Source organism: Perognathus longimembris, chromosome 9 (assembly GCF_023159225.1).
Source record: "Perognathus longimembris pacificus isolate PPM17 chromosome 9, ASM2315922v1, whole genome shotgun sequence".
Lineage (NCBI taxonomy): Eukaryota > Metazoa > Chordata > Mammalia > Rodentia > Heteromyidae > Perognathus > Perognathus longimembris.
The window spans coordinates 55,931,534-55,949,244 of record NC_063169.1 but is presented as its reverse complement, the minus strand read 5'-3'; the positions used below and the strand labels follow the sequence as shown (position 1 = coordinate 55,949,244).

Below are 17,711 nucleotides of genomic sequence, written 5' to 3'. Positions count from 1 at the left end.
GCAGTTTGAGTGAAACAAACTACTGAATGATCTGAAAAGAAGAAGAGAAAAAATTAGTGGAATTGCCTACAGAAATATGATCCATCTTGATGAATATGAAAATTAGGGGGAAGTCCCTGAGGTCAGAGGACATATCTGACCAAGGTATCTGATTTTTCCCTATACATCTGATTTACTCCCTTGGTGTCTCCTCTGGAATTGACATGGAGGTTGGTGCATGCTTACCAATGTCCTGAAACCAACCAATACCAAAGAGTTGAGCCTGCAGGGGATCTTCACTTGTTTAGGAACAGCAGCTCATGGGTCACACAGAAATCTTTGCACATGGCAGCAACTGCTCTACCAGACAGTTTGGTATTTCATTTTAAAATTGTTCCTGTGCGACAAAGCGTGAACCAATTTAGCAGCAAAACTCACTAGACGGTGTTGGAAAAGAACTTGGGAGGAGAGAAGTCCCAAGGAGTAAAACAGGAAGAGAATGAGGAAGGGGTGACACTGTAACCCCTCTGTACACCACCTTTACAATAAAATTTTAAAGAAAAGAATTGTTTCTGAAAGTATAGCTTCTATTTTGAGACCCTGTATTTGCCAATTATCCTATGTACAATAATTCTTGTATAAGTAGGGACAGAGGATTCTATTATTTTTTTCCAGAAGAGAATCTTAACAAATGTGACATTCCATCCCTGGACTTTTTGCAAGAGATAAAACTCTATTTGGTTCCAGCTTTGCAATTAGAACTTTTTTTAATTTTTATTTTGATTTTTATTGTCAAGGTGTTGTACAGAGGGGGTTACAGTTACATACACAAGGTAGTGAGTACATTTCTTATCAAACTTGTTACCTCTTCCCTCATTTTTCTCCCACCTTTCCTCCTCCCCAATCCCCCCTCCCCCGAGTAGTACAGTTAGTTTATAACATATTGTCTTATATGTATTGCTGTTGCGTTGGTTTACCTTTTACACTTTGTCTCACCATTTTGATGTTCCCCTTCCCTTCCTTAATTCAGACAAATATATATACCATACCCTGGGTACCGAAATCCAATACAGTGACAACAGGGAATAAACCATAGGAAAGAAAAATGAAAGAAAAAAGAAATAATTTCACATCATACATTAAAAATAACAAAAACAATGATAAACCACTTGTTTTCATGACTTGGAGTTCATTTATCTTAGCATCATCTTATGTGATCATATGTACATACTTAAATGAGCTATTGTGATCCTCTGTTAGGACTATCCTAGGCATATACTAAATATTACCAATGATGCAAAACATAGAGTCTATGTTTCTTTGGGTCTGGCTCACTTCATTTAGTATGGTTTTTTCCAAGTCTTTCCATTTCCTTACAAATGGGACAATGTAATTCTTTCTGATAGAATTCCATTGTGAAGGGCATCTGGGTTGCTTCCATATTTTAGCTATGGATAGCTTGGAAGATAAAAAGAAAGCCCATCGATTGGGAGAACTTCATTGGCCATCCAACAGACAAGGGCCTCATAATATAAAATATAATTAGAACTCAAAAAATTAAATTCCCCAAAAACAAATCCCGAAAGAAACAACAGCCCCATTAACAAATACACTAAAGAGACTTCACCATCAGTGTAATAGCATTCCCTTTTGGCCACATCCCACTAGCATCTGTTCTTATTAGTTTTCTTGGTAATGGCCAATCTTATTTGGGTGAGGTGGAATCTCAATGTTGTTTTGAATTGCACTGCTTTTAAGGCCAGTGATATTGAACACTTCTTCACGTGCCTGTTGGCCATTCTCATTTCCTCTTCAAAGAAGTCTCTCTTTAAGTCTTTAGCCCATTTGTTAAGGGGGAAGTTGTTTCTTTGAGGATTTATTTTGGAGGAACTTAACTTTTTGAGTTCTATGTATATTTTAGGTATGAGGCCCTTATCTGTAGTATGGCAAGTGAAGATCTTCTCCAAATCTGAAGTTTTTCTGTTTATCTTGCGAGCTATGTCCTTTGCCGTGCAGAAGCTCTGCAGTTTGATGCAGTCCCATTTGTCCAACCTTTCTTTGATTTGTGGTGTTTCTGGGTCTTTATAAAGAAAGTTCCAACATGTGCCAAGGAGCCCAAGTGTTTCCCCTATTCCTTCCTGTAATGTTTTCAGGGTATCTGATTTTACCTCGAGGTCTTCAACCCATTTGGAATTGATTCTGATGCAGGACAATATATAAAGACCTAGCTTTCACTTTTCACAAGTGTTTTACCAATTTTGCCAGCACCATTTGTTGAAGAGGAAGTCTTTCTTTCATCCTATGTTTTGACTCCCTTATCAAAGATTATGTGGCCATAGATCTGCAAGTTCATTTCTGGGTCTTCAGTTCTATTCCATTGATCCTCAGGCCTGTTCTTGTGCCAGTACAAAGCTGTTTTTATTACTATAGCTTTGTAATAGAGTTTGAAGTTTGGTATTGATATTCTTCCAGCACTGTTTGTTCTGCTACAGATTGTTTTTGCTATTCAGGGCCTTTTATTATTCCAAATGAATTTTTGGATGCTTCCTCTATATCATTAATGAATAGTGTTGGGATATGGATGGGTATTACACTGAATTTGTAGATCACCTTTGGTAGTATTGCCATTTTCACAAGGTTAATCCTCCCAATCCAGGAGCATCAGAGCTTTGTTGACTTCCTTAGTTCTGCTTTAATTTCCTTTTGCAGGTTTTTAACGTTTTCATCATAGAGTTCTTTCACTTCTTTGATTAAGGTTATTCCTAGGTATTCTAAATTTTTTGAGGCTATTGCAAAAGGAATTGCTTTCCTGATTTCAGCTTTGCTCTTCACATTGTTGACATACAGAAAAGCCCATGAATTTTGAGGATTAATTTTATACACTACTACTTTGCCAAAATTTTGGATCAACTCAAGTAACTTGGGAGTAGAGTCTACGGGGTTCTTTAAACACAGGATCATGTCATCTGCAAAGAGAGAGCTTTACTTCATCTTTCCCTATTTGGATTTCCTTTATATTTGCATCTTGCCTTATTGCCGTGGCTAGGAATTCTAGTACTATGTTAAAGAGAAGTGGAGAGAGTGGACATTCTTGTCTTGTTCTTGATTATTTTTCCTTATTTTCAAAGTGAAGTACAGAGGGGTTACAGTTTCATATGTAGGGCAATGAGTACATTTCTTATCCAACTTGTTACCTCCTCCCTCATTTTTCCCCACCTTCCCCGTCCCTTTTTCCCCTCTCCCCCATGAGTTGTACAGTTGTTTACACCAAATGGTCTTGTAAGTATTGCTTTTGGAATGGTTTATCTTTTTATCCTTTGTCTCTCGATTTTGGTATTCCCTTTCCCTCCCTGGTTCTAATACACATAGATACAGTGTCCAGGGTAGTAAGATCAGATACAGTGATACCAGGGGGTAAAAATATGGGAAGGGAATATGAGCGAAAAAAAAAGAAAATGTAGGAAGGGTACTGTTTCACATGGCATGTTGAAAATAATTACAACAATGATATATCACTTGTTTCCATAACGTAGAGTTCATTTCACTTAGCATCACCTAATGTGTTCATACCAGTATAGCTATTGGGCTATTATGATCTTCTGCTATGAAGTCTTCCACAGCAAGGAAAAACTGAAGCAATATATCTTCACCAAACCATTACCGAAAATCCTCAAGGATGTCCTACACATTGAAAATCATCAAGATCACAATACAGAGAAATGAACCCTAAATAGAAACCCAAGTTGTTAGAGCAAGAATTGGAAAGACATAGCCCTTTAAAAGATAGACATAATGAAAGTAACAAACAATCATCAATCTCTCATTCCTAACTCTTGCTCCTGATCTCAAAGGAAATGATTTTAACTTTTCACCATTAAGTATAAAGCTAGCCTTTATTATATTCAGGAACGTTCCATGGATTCCTAGTTTCACCAGAGCTTTCATCATAAATGGGTGTTCGGTATTGTCAAATGCTTTTTCTGTGTCTATGGAAATAATCACGTGGTTCTTGACAATTGAACCTTTGATACAGGCATAATTCTGATCATTAAATTTCTACTACAAGCAAATACTATAAAAATAGATTCACATATATTTTTTTTGATTACCTCTACACCACAGAGAGACAGAAGAGGCTTACCCAGTGTACTAATATTATAGCAAGCTCTTTCCCAGGCTTTTTTTTCTTCCACTAATTTTCTGTGTTTATATAGTCCAATTTTTAAAATACATAAAGAAATATGACCTCTTCTAAGCCATTTTAGCTCCATATGTTACTTCCTACATTTTCTCACTCTTCTGCTCTTATTAGTTATAACATATATACAATTTCACAGCATAATATTTCCACCTTCGATTCCATAATCGTAATTCCCACAATTGTCCATTAATTTAACATTTGAAGGGATTTTCTCCTCACCACAGCTCTATTTGTCTTGACTTCTAAGTTCCTATTTTGGTTGGCTGAGGCTTACCCTCCAGTTGTTTTTAGAAGACTGTTTATGGATACAATATTTCTTGATTATTTTTATGTTTGAAAATATTTTTCCTGGCTTTTTTTATTATTGCACAGTGGTATAGCTGGACATAAAATAAGATGATGACCCTTTCTTCTAAACTTTATAGACATTGTTCTGAAAATGTTAGCATTCAATATGGTTCTAGGGAATTCTCAACACAAATTTACATTCCCGTTCTTGAACACCAGATTCTGATTTGTTTTGTTTTCCTGAAAACTTACAGAGGTATTGTGATACAGTTATATCCATTAACTTTTCTCAGGTTAGCGTTGGTGGTATAGTGGTGAGCATAGCTGCCTTCCATTAACTTTTCTCATGAAAGTCTCGGGGTTGATCAGTCAGCACCAGCTTTCCTAGAATTCATTCCACTGTCAATCATTAGGCTGTCTTCCCTTATTACAGAAAGGTTTTCTATAATGTCTTGTTTTTTACATTAGTCATACCTGTTGGTGATTTATAGTTTTTCACATTCCCCTACTATTCTTTGAGGCTATTACATAACTTTGTTCATTTTTACCAAATGTCTATTTCTCTTCTTTTAGCTTCTTGCAAAATGTGCTTTGTTGCAACAGTGATTTCATTTTTCTCTTTCATTTTTTATTTTAGTGGTGGTTGTAATTGGTTATGATATTTATATTTGCTTTTAGAATGTACAACATAAGAACAATCTTCAAATTTATCCTGAGCCTCAAATTTACTACTTTCCCAATAAACAGTGAATTATCTTTCCAAACCTACAAGCAATAAAAAATTCATTACTTTTGCTTTTGATACAAATAGTAACATATCTTATATACATTATTCTGGGTTTTTGTATTATACTTTAAATGTGTCTTGGAAATCTTCCCAGCCTTCACATATTAATACATAAATAGCTTCTCTCTCTCTTATTCTTTCCCTCCCTCCCCACTACTCCCCTGCTTTTGCTCTTACTTTCCATACACAACTGTGTGTAATACTTTTCAGTCGCCTATAAGGTAACATTAAAGTTGTTCTTTCTTTTCTTATATTACTCATTCTTGTGAATGTGCAAATATATTTCATTGAATACATTATTAAAGGTGTAATGTTTGAATTAAAAGGTATATGCATTGGTATTTTGCACAAATATTGCTAAATTGTGATCAACGGGAGCTATCCTAATTTATAGTCCCATCAATAACATACTGATTCTTTCACCCTAAGCTAACACTGTGGTTTATGAAATATTTACTTAAAACTCTTTTGATAAATGAAATATGTAAGTATAAAAGAACCATACACTATGACCAAGGGAAATTTATCTCATGAATACAAAATACTTCAACATAGAAAATCAATGCAATATGATAAATTAGTTAAAAAAAAAAAGAACAAAATCCTATGAGTAACAGAAGTAGCAATAGCACCTAATAAGAGATTCAGTAACACCTAATAGAAACTATTGAAATTTCAGCCATCATTTTGTAGAAAGGGATAAGCAGACCTTAAATTTTATATTACACATGGGTTAGGAATGTGGCTTAGTGGTATAGTGTCTGCCTAGTATGCATGAAGCCCTGGGTTCAATTCCTCAGCACCACATAAACAAAAAAAGCTGGAAGTAGCACTAAGGTTCAAGAGATAAAGTGCTAGCCTTGAGCAAAAAGAAACCAGGGACAGTGCTCAGGCCCTGAGTCCAAGCCCCAAGACTGGCAAAAAAAAAAAAATTATATGCACACACACACATACACACACACACACACACACACACACACACACACACACACACCAGAATAGCTAAAACAATCTTGAAAAGTTCAATTTCATGACTTGTGACAAGACAACATTAATCAAACCACATGGAACTAAAATGTGGAATAGAACTAAGAATCCATACATGAAAACCATTAAGTTGAAAATCAATTGAGAGAGAGTGTGTGTGTGTGTGTGTGTGTGTGTGTGTGTGTGTGTGTGTGTGTGTGCATGTATGCATGTGTCATTCCTAGGGCTTAAACTCAAGGTCTGGGTGCTATCCTTGAACTTCTTTTGATCAAGGCTAGCACTCTACCACTTGAGCCACAACTCTACTTCTGACTTTTTGGTGGTTAATTGGAGAGAGGAGGCTCTGGGACTTTCTTGTCTTGATCTGATCCTCAGGTCTCAGCTTCCTGAGTAGTTAGGGTTGTAGGCCTGAGCCACTGAAGTCCGCTTTACCATATTTTAAAAATAGAGCTGTGGCATAGACTACAACCTGGATGAACTCTGGAATCACTCTGGAATCATACAGACCCAAAAGGTCACACACAATATGTGATTATGCTTACACAAACATCAAGAATAGGCAGGTCCAAAGACATAAAAGTAAATTTGGTATTAGGGGCATGACTCAATTTGTAGGGTACCAGCCAATGAGCAGTCAAGAACAGATTTAGAGTCCCAGTCTTAGAACAAGAAAAAAGAAAATAACCAGCATTTGCCAGGCACCAGTAGCTCACACCTGTAATCCTAGCTACTCAAGAGGCTGAGATCTGAGCAAACAAGTTCAAACTGACCTGACAGGTAAGTCCATAAGACTATTACCTCTAATAAACCAGCAAAAAGTCAGAAGTAGAGCTGTGACTCAAATGGCAAAACAGTAGACTTGAACAAAAAAACCTCAAAAACAGAAAGCCTTGGCCCTGAGTTCAAGCCCCAGGACCAGCACAAAATAATAATAGTAACAATAATAATAATAATAATAATAATAATAATAAATGGAGTGATAGCCAAAGGGTGTAAGTGTCTCTTTATTGGTGACAAAAATATATTCTACAAAGATATAGCAGTTACGGTACTACAACTTTATGAACATACTGAAAACCACTGAGCAAATATATGCAGCCTATTAGAAGAATTGTATGTTCTGCTATTTTACCTTTAACAATAAGCAGTTGCTACCTTGTACTGGTACTATCTCTTCCCTTCACATCTCATTTACTTAGCCGCCTATTACACATTTTTGTTAGGTATCCCAGATATGCCGTAAGTTTCTTAAATACAGAAATCATTTTCTTCTTTGGGACTCATTATTTTCCAAGTCGATTTTGAAGGTAAAAAAAATTCTTCTCTCCATTTCTAACAAATACCTAGTTCATATTTCTAAACTAGAAGACTTCAAAGTTTTTAGTTTGGGAGTACTTCATATCAGAGACATGAGTTTTATCTTCTATCTATGTTTCAAGCTCTAAAACTTATTCAGTTTATTCAGTTAATTCTCAGACTTGCTTTTTAAAACAAAAAGAAAAACAATAGTATTTCTCAGTAGTTATAAGAGTTTTGAAGGACATGAAAACTGTGACTATGCTGTGTAAACTAATGAAGTTGTTCTTGTTATTCTCTACTCCCTACAGTAACTAATCATTGTTAACTTTACTTTTGGAATGAGGTACTATTTATATGTGCAATGGACTCTCCTTTTCAAGCTTTAGAATTAGGCAGAATTACATTCAAATGCTTGCCATTTTTAAAAAATTCTGTCAGGTTTTTTTCTATCTAGGATAAGGAAAATAGTAATAATAACTAATACAGAAGCTTGTATGATAAATATGTTAAATTATATTTGTAAAATGTAGTGATGAATTTGCAATAATAACCATAGCTGTTTGGTCCTTAGCTTAATTCCATGTACTCTGTTTATAACACCACTCACTTTTTCCTGTTTATAAAAATACACCAGAAAGGAGCTGAGAATGATATTTTGATATACAACTAAATCTATCTTTACTTATTCTTTAACTGAAACATATCCAATTAAACTCTACTGTTCAAAAATTACTATTTCAAATACATCTTATTTGGGACATATTTTCTCTATATATAGTACAGGATCCTTTCAAATGTGTGATATAGCCCAGGGTACCCTCAAACTTTAGATCCTCCTGACTCAACCTCCTAAATGTTGGAATTATAGTCATGAGTCACCACATCCAACATTTTTTATCAACTTTTATACGCTGGAGCATTTACTTTTAGGCATTCATTGATCTCTAAATTGTAGGCCACTGTCTGACAAGAAAGCTGTGACATTATTGAAATGCTTTATCTACAGATTAAATAAAATGAAAATATGATTAAATGGGGTCTTACTACATGTTTTAACATTTAATGTGGCTCAACATTAAAATATGAAATGGCTAGGAAGCAATATTCTCAGAAAAATTCCAAATGACTGCAACCATAACCAATTAATTTATGTCATCAAAACCCTAACACAGCTATTGTCAGGGGGAATAGTTAATCAGTATTTCCTGATGATGGTTTGGGTGAGGTGAGAACAAAAATAGGAACCTGAAAATTAGAGGTGATGAAATCTGACCTAGATGTCTTTTCTGGTAGGTATTATCCTTTCCTGAAATGTTGAAGTCTTGATTGAAACAGCCTCTACCTAAACTTCTCATACTTATAATAATGGATCAGTGGACACATGCTTAGGTTAATGCTAATTTTCATGGTAGGTGTTTATGATATACAAAAGATAGTATGCAAATACCATCATTCACTGTACACAACATTAGTACAGCCACATAAACATGCCTACTTGAAAACAGAAGGAGAAGGAGAAAATCAGAGTGATAGAGGTTTTCTCCATGTCCATGGCACAAATTTGACTAAGATTTTTATGTCTTAAAAAATGCAATTCCATAATTGTGTGAAATTCAGACTCTATTTACATTCTTGTACTCTCTCTCCCTCATTATACACATGTACTTCTGTACACACACACACACACACACACACACACACACACGTATATAAAAATTACATTGAGAGGAAATTTACTTGAGTTTGTTAAGAGTAGTCATGTCATAAGATCAGCAAAAGAGAAACTGGCAGATTGCAGGGAAAACTAAGTCGTAATTAGACCAAGCTATATGAACTAGCTCTTACAGCTGTTGTTTTCAAGAGGCAAAACTGTTGAATGATGGCCAGAATTTGGATCATATTCTGAATCAAAAGTTCTGAACTTTTTCCAACTCCATCAAAAAAATTTCATTTTGCCAAATAATAAGAGATTGAAAATGTCATTAAGACATGACTTTCTTTCTTCCATTGGCCGACTTGACACAGAGATTCTGATTTAAAGCTTACAACCATTTTGTTATGTAGGGATAAATACTGTCCACATCTAATGTATGAAGACGCCAAAGAACAAAATTCCTAAAGCATATATCTCATAGGATTCAGAGCTATTACTTGAACTTAGACAAGATTTTGAGAACATCTTTTCCTTTTAATCACTATATCTACCTATCTTTCAAGACAAAAAGGTATAGAACAGACTCTTTAGGAGTATGTATACACATTTGGGTCACTACCATAACAAAAAAGTTTGGAACCCTTTAAGAAAATGTGGTGTGTGTGTGTGTGTGTGTGTGTGTGTGTGTGTGTAGATGCACACACACATGCACAAGCATGCACATGCACTCACAAGTACTAGGGCTTGAATTCAAGAACTCTTGTTTTCATTCAGCTTTTTTGCTGCTGACAGGCACACTACCACTTAAGCCAGGACTCCAGTTCCCATTTTTGTTGGTTAACAGAAGACAAGAGTCTGACAAATTAGTGTACCTGGGATGGTTTCAAACTGTGATCCTCTGATCTCAGCCTCCTAAGTAGCTATATAGGCATGAAATGCCAGTGCCTGGTCTGTTTAGGGGTATTTTTACTTGCAGTAGTTTACTACTAGTGGTCAATGGATCAATGTGTCTGTGTCCTATCTATCTATCTATCTATCTATCTATCTATCTATCTATCTATCTATCTATCATCTATCTATCTCCTATGTATCTATCTATGTAACTATCATGTATCTACTTGTACCACATTATTTTCTTCTTAAAGGGAAGTGAAATTTTCATTTTTTTCTTTTTTTCTTCTCATCAGTTTGATACACTTATATCCATATTAAGTAGTCTAATGAAAGGGTAAGAAGAATAAGCAATACAAGATAAGGGAAGAAGTGAAATTAATTCATGGCTAGAAGCTGATGGTCATGGATTTGCCTCCTCTCAGCTGTACTTGATGTCAGGTAGCAAAATTCTATGATGGTTGTGGCATAATGACAGAATATCTAGACTATAATAACAATAACTCTACAGAATCATGTGATTAGATGTTGATTTGAGTAGTAAAGAAAAATTCAACACTGGCCTTAGAGAAAGACAAACATTTAGAATATTTTGTAGTAAGTGGGAAGTAAACCGAAACGTTTAATAGTGAGGAATACTATGAAAGGAAAATAAATAATAGAAATAAGAATTCAAAATATAAAGGATTCCGTGAAGAAAGGTGTAGAGTCTTAAATTAGCCTGATATGTTTGCAAGTCCCTGAGGAGAAACCATATGCACGACTAATATACTAGAGTTCTCTAGAGATGGTGCTGAGTACATTTGAAAGAAAAAGTACAAGCAGTTGGTTAGACTTGGATTATGGTTAAATATTCTGCTGTACATATTTTTTTACTTTTCAAACATTTGTAGGCAAAGAATAAGATTTGATCCAAGTTCTACTGGGGGTGAAGAGAAGCTAGAATAGAGACCTTGTGGCAAAATATTTGCAGAGTAAAACAAATGAGATAAGATAAATTTCAAATATAGCAGTGGAAATGCATGTTTAAGAAAAATTGAAGGCTCTCATAGCAGATTAAACATGGACAGTGGAGCAATGTGAGAATTTTTAAAAATTCATAGCTAAGAGCCTGACTATCTAGTAAACATAATAGTGACTTTGGTAGACCACAGGAAGAAGAAAGAGAATGATATACCAATGATTATAAATGTGAACTTTGACAAGAAAGCAAAAAATTCATGTGCAATTGAAAAATCATAGAGTTGGAAATCTGGCAATATGTTTGAGAGATAGGTTACACATTGAAGGTCATATTTGAAAGGTGGTCCTCATAAACGTATTATATTTGTGAATTGACAAGTCCTTCCAAGACAGTCAAGAATTCTGTTTCTGACCATTATGGATTAACAGGGTCCAGATTTGCCCTTCAATTTAAACAACTAAAGAGAAAAAGAAAAAGAAACTGAGCCTTGAACATATTCACCCACATACATTTCAAAGTCAAGATCACTATGATCCCTGAGAGAAAGGAAACACATGACGTAAGCTCTGCAATTGCTTCCACATTACTACTCCTATTTCACGTTGTTCTAATAGACCAAAGAGGTTGGAATTCATGGACAAACTGAGAGAAGAGACACAGAAAATATTTCAGAAAACTGCAGAAGGATCTATATGAGGACAGATTTGCATACCCCTTGTACATCACTTTGACAATTACTTACTTAATTAATTTTTAAAAATTGGAAGTAATACTGTGGCTCAAGTAATAAGAGAGCTACCCTGAAGCTGAAGAGCTCAAGGACAGTGCCCAGGCCCAGAGTTCAAGCCCTATGACTGACAAAAAAAAAAAAAGTGAAAACAGTAAAGCCCAAATTTCCATAGGTTAAGGAAGTCAGAAATTAGAAATAAAATAAGATTAACTATAAATTAAACATTGTAGAGGAAATGTAGTAAATTTAAAATGTAGCAATAGAAAATATCTAAAATAAACTTAAAAAGGAAAAAATCCATAATAAAGCCAGACATGTTGGGATTGCTTGTAATCCCAGCTAACAGGAAGTAGTGATGGGAGGATTACAGGTAGAAGCCAGCCTGAACAAAATTCTCAGTGTAACCTCATTTCAAAAATAAAAACAAGTTGGGAGTAGTGACATATGCCTGTAACTCCAATTATGCAGGAGGCAGAAATTGGACCATGGTCGAAGGCCAGCCACAGATAAAGCAATATACAGTCTGGGTTGGGTACATGACTCAAGTGGTAAAGTATTTGCTTAGTGAAGGTAAGGCCCTTTTAAGAACAGCTGAGTACCAGTGGAACACCCCTTTAATTCTAGTTTCTCAGGAAGACGACATGATGAGGGCTGAAGTTCTGGGTCTGCCCAGGAAAAAAGTCTGTGAGACCACATCTCCAAAATAACCAGCAAAACCTGGACTGGCGGTATGGTTCAAGTGGCAGAGTGCCAGCTGATGAGGCAAGCCAGACTATTAAGTGTAAGGGCCTAGGTTCAAATCTTGGTGTTGGCGAGAGAGAGAGAGAGAGAGAGAGAGAGAGAGAGAGAGAGAGAGAGAAGAGTTTTGCAACTTCCAGGAACAATACCAAGAACATGAACATACCTACTGTAGTTTACCAGAAACAAAGGACAAAGTCATTGAAAAATATTTCAGTGGCCAAATTTTTTCAAATTCAATGAAAATGATAACCTATATAAACCCACAAGTCCAAAAAAGATTAATGAACAAGAAGAAACAAAAAGATAACTACATGGAGAAGGTTTATTAACACATTTCCAAACAAGGAAAGAGGGAAACATCAGAAAAAGTGAGCAATTGTAAAGGTAAATAAAACCAAATACAATAAATCAATAATTTATGTACTTGAGAATATATATATACTAATGAATAATCTTAGGCTAGGTATATAGCTAATTTGTTGAGTACATGCTTATCATATCAAGTCTCTGGTCTCAGCCCCCAGGACCACAAAAATTGTTAAAAATGGGGAAATTGTAATACCAGAATATTATGAACTATTTAAAACCAATAGATGAAAAAGAGAAAATTCTTAAAAGACACAAACTGCCAAGACTCATTTGAGAAGAAAAAAAGGAAACCAGTCATGTGCATAGCAATGTCTTTTAAAGAAATTAAATTCCTAGTTTATAGCCTTCAAAAAAAATGAAACACTGGGCCTACATTTTTTGGTTGTTGAATTGGGCCAAACATTTAGGGAAAAATTTGTGTCAATTTTATATAAACCCTTTCAGAAAACAGAACAGGAAACAGTTTTATTTTGTGAGGATTCTTTATATGGTTTCAGCATATTATACTTTGCTGAAACCATTATCATAATAAGATATTAGGAAAAAGAAAACTTGAAACCAATTTTCCTAAAGAATGTATATGAAAAAGTCTTTAAGAAAGTTTCAACAATTTAAGCCCAAAAGTACATAAAAAAATAATAAAACCATAGAATCATCTCAATACAGAAAAAGTAGTTGATGAAACTCAAAATCCTTTCATGATTTAAAAGCCATCTGTTAAGCTATTACTCAACTTAACTAGTGACCTCTTTGGAAAACCTGTGGGTAAATTACAGTAAATAGCAAAAATAGGGATATTTTCCTCCCATTGCCAGAAACAAAAAAAAAGTTTGCTATCAAATTATCTCCTAAACTTTCAGAATTAGAGATCTTAGCCAATGCAACCAAGTAAGAAAATTAAATTAAATGCCTAAATATTGACAATAAGGCTGCTTTGATCCACAAATAGCATAGTTTGCCTAAGAAATTCTAAAGATTCTGTTTTTGAAAAGGTTTCTGCAACAAATAAATACAACATCCAGGCACTCACACCTGTAATCCTAGCTACTCAGGAGGCTGAGATCTGAGGATGGAGATTAGATGCCACCCCAGGCAGGAAAGTCTGTGAGACTCTTATCTCCAACCAGAAAACCAGAAATGGTGCAGTGGCTCAAAGTAGTAGAGCACTAGCCTTGAGCAAAAAAGCTCAGGAACAGCCATTGCCCTGAGTTCAAGCCCCATAACAACAAAACAAAACAAGACTAATTATATTTCTATATACTGACAAACAGCAACTAGAAATTGAAGTTTTGAAAAGAAAACTACTTACAGTAGCATCCCACACCATGAATATTTAAGAGTAAATTTGCCCAAATATATGAATAATCTGCATACTGAACTTTACTCAGAGAAAAAATTTAAAGACATAAATAAATGGAAAGGTATAATATGCTCATGTTATACTTATCATATATTAGGATTCCTCAAATAGTGCTATACAATCGATATAGTCTGTATGGCAGGGATTAGCAAATCAGTTCTAAAATTCAAATGCAAGAATAAAATGGGAGATTTATAGATAAGAGAAACTGGACAATATAAAAATAGATGCAGTTATGTGGTCCGTTGATTATTTATGAGCATGCCAAGATAAGTCAATGTGGTAAAGAAGAATCTCTGTGACAGATGATGCTATAATAGTTAGCTATGTGTACATACACACACACAGACACACAAACACACACACCTCAATCCTTAACTACATCATACACACACAAAAAAACTCAAAACAAGTAACAATTGGGCACTGATAGCTCACACTACTCAGGAGGCAGAAATCTGAGGACCACAGTTCATAGACAGCTCAGAGTGAGTTTATTTCCAATTAACCAGCAAAAAAAAAAAATTGATTAGAAGTGTGACACATGTGGTAGAGCACAGCCATACAAGAGTATAAGGCCCTGACGTCAACCCCTAGCATGTACCAATGCAAAAAGAAAAGAGGGGGGAGGAGATAACAAGCCTGTGAGAACCCGAAACTACAGAATTCCGAGCAACAAACTACAGAAGAAAAATTTTATAATCTTGAGTAGGTAAATGACATGTGAGATAGTAAAGCATAAAGCATTAAAAAAGGAAAACAAATTAAAAATAGCAATCACAGTATAAATAAAATAAGCTCCTTCAAAGACACTGTTATAAAGAAAAGACAAGGCATGTTACAGGTTTGGTCAAAGATTTTCAAAAATAAGTGATTTATAAAGTAAAGTATATATAAGTATCTGTGAAGTATAAATGAATAACACACAGCTTAGTAATAAGATAAATATAGGAATGTAACATGTTAAGGTTCCCTGAATAATTCTATACAATCAATACAGTCCATTTTGCCGATATTGACCACACCTCTAGTCTTTTTTCTTGGTTAATTGAAAATAGAATCTCATGAACTTTACAACCTCAGCTAGCTTTGAACTGTGAACCTCAGATCACAAAAGTGTGAATAACACTTCTCAAAAACTGTACAAATTGATGCCAGGTGCTGGTGACCTGTACTTGTCATCCCAACTACTCAGGAGGTGAGGATCACAGTTCAAAGCCAGCCCAAGCACGAAAGTCAGTGAGACTCTTAGCTCTAATTAACCACCAAAAAAGGCAGAAGCAGTTGTGGCTCAAGTAGTGGAGCACTAGTCTTGAGTACAAAACATCAGCATGATTGCAAATATCGATATATATTATTTTATTATAAATGATTTTAATTCTCATTTATTTACAGCTAAGGCAATATGTGGAGTTATTAAAAGCTGTCAGGAGAAAACATTTATATTAGTTCACTTCAGCACGTTAAGGCAATAAGACAATTACTTTTTTTTTTTAATCTTGAGAATCTGATAGAAGTGAGAATAATTATTCTAGAGGAAAAGGTTGCTAGAAATTAGTTGTATAAGATATTGCAGAAGGGCCAGGCACTGGTGGCTCATGCCTGTAATCCTAGCTACTCAGGAGGCTGTGATCTGAGGATCGCAGTTCAAAGCCAGCCTGGGCAGGAAAGTCTGTAAGACCCTTATCTTCAATTAACCACCAGAAAACCGGAAGTGGCACTGTGGGTCAAGTGATAGAGCACTAGGCTTGAGCTGAAGAGCTCAGGGACAGCACACAGGCCCAGAATTCAAGCCCCAGATATTGCAGAAGGGCTGATAGTGTCGCTCAATTGGTAGAGCACCAGGCTAGTAAGTACAAGGTCAAATCCTAGCTTTGAAAAAAAAATAAGAAGAAAAAGACCTAGTTGATCATTTCATTTTGCCAGCTTGAAGTTAGTATGGGAGCCTGGCACTGAGGCTGAAATTCAGGGACTGGGTACTGTCATTTGGCTTTTCCACTCAAGTAGTACTCTACCCCTTGAACCACAGATCCACTTTGGCTTTTGGGTGGTGGCTAATTAGAGATAAGAGTTGCACAGACTGCCCCATTCAAGACTGGTTTCAAACCTCAATCCTCAGCTCTCAGTCTCCTCAGTAGCAAGGATTATAGGTGTTGAGTCACTGGAATGGAGAGTGTGCACAAGAGTAAAATGAGGATTAGCAACTTGATTGAACTTGACTATTCTCCAGAAAAGACAAAGGGAAGATATTCATGCGGAGCAAAGAACTAGAGATGGGGGAAAAAATGAAGTATGTGCAGGAGAGAAAGAGACAGATTTGTCCTAACCTGAGCCCTGGGGCAGAGGGAGTACCTTCGACAAGAACATGGGAGTTTGAGGTAGTCATTAGAGCAAGGCTGTCTATGCATAGATGGACCTGGAGGCCAATTACCTTAGGAATGTGATTTCAAGACCCATGCTCCCCCAAATACATTCATCTTTTCCAGCAGTGCCTGGTCTCCCACAATTATGAGTGTATTCTTCTGGCATCTGGATTCTTTCTGCTATTAAAAAACATAAATAGGGGCTGGGAATATGGCCTAGTGACAAGAGTGCTTGCCTCCTACACATGAAGCTCTCGGTTCGATTCCCCAGCACCACATATATGGAAAACGGCCAGAAGGGCGCTGTGGCTCAGATGGCAGAGTGCTAGCCTTGAGCGGGAAGAAGCCAGGGATGGTGCTCAGGCCCTGCCTGAGCCCAAGGCTCAGGACTGGCCAAAAAAAAAAAACAACATAAATAAATGAAGCTCTTGTGCTGAGAAAATAACATATTGAGCCTTTTAAACATTTTTAAAGAGTGTTTTACAGTTCCCCCATTCATTAGGTTCTTCTGGGTTCAGATCTGGACTGAAGAACATGATGGTGAAATACGGACTCTTGAGATTTCTGAGATGGGATGGAGAGGATGTCTTGGGAGCTCATAAGAACACAAACTCCAAAACAAACCCTTAGGTAAGCCTATCACTTCCTATTGGAAAGCCAGGAAGGAGCCATTTGTTTGGCAAAAGGGCAAGGAGCTCAGGAAGTCCAGAGAGGAGTCAGAAGTTATTAGTGAGGTGAAATGAGGTGTAGCATGTCAGATGATGTCAATGTTCACAGTAAGATATAGGGTGAGATCATTTACCAATTGCACGGAGGACTTGAAAAGAAAGACGGCCTGCATTGGTCCTGGGAGGCTCCAAAAGAGTTGATTAGCACAGTCAGCGAGCAGATGTGACTGCGCGCTGTAATTGGAGCCCCTGCCACTGCAGATGGCCAGGGCTAACATGGTCTTTCCTTTAAATTTCCTCTACGAAGTGAAAAACGAAACAGGTAGAAGAGTGTGAGAGGGGTGGAGAGGAGAACAGGAGCTCAGCAGGCCTCAAAAGTGTGGTAATGTTGTAGAACTGAGAAAAAAGCATTGGGAGTTTAAAAAAAAAA

General features: G+C 36.1%; 1 long non-coding RNA gene across 1 annotated transcript; it reads right to left on the bottom strand.

Moving 5' to 3' along the window:
* Positions 1–289: 289 nt before the first annotated feature.
* On the bottom strand, positions 290–17,585 carry LOC125357743. Its single transcript, XR_007212195.1, has 3 exons — positions 17,416–17,585; positions 16,682–16,793; positions 290–376 (listed from the first exon to the last, which is right to left on the bottom strand). It is a non-coding gene; the product is annotated as an uncharacterized LOC125357743 (long non-coding RNA).
* Between the last annotated feature and the right edge of the window lie 126 nt (positions 17,586–17,711).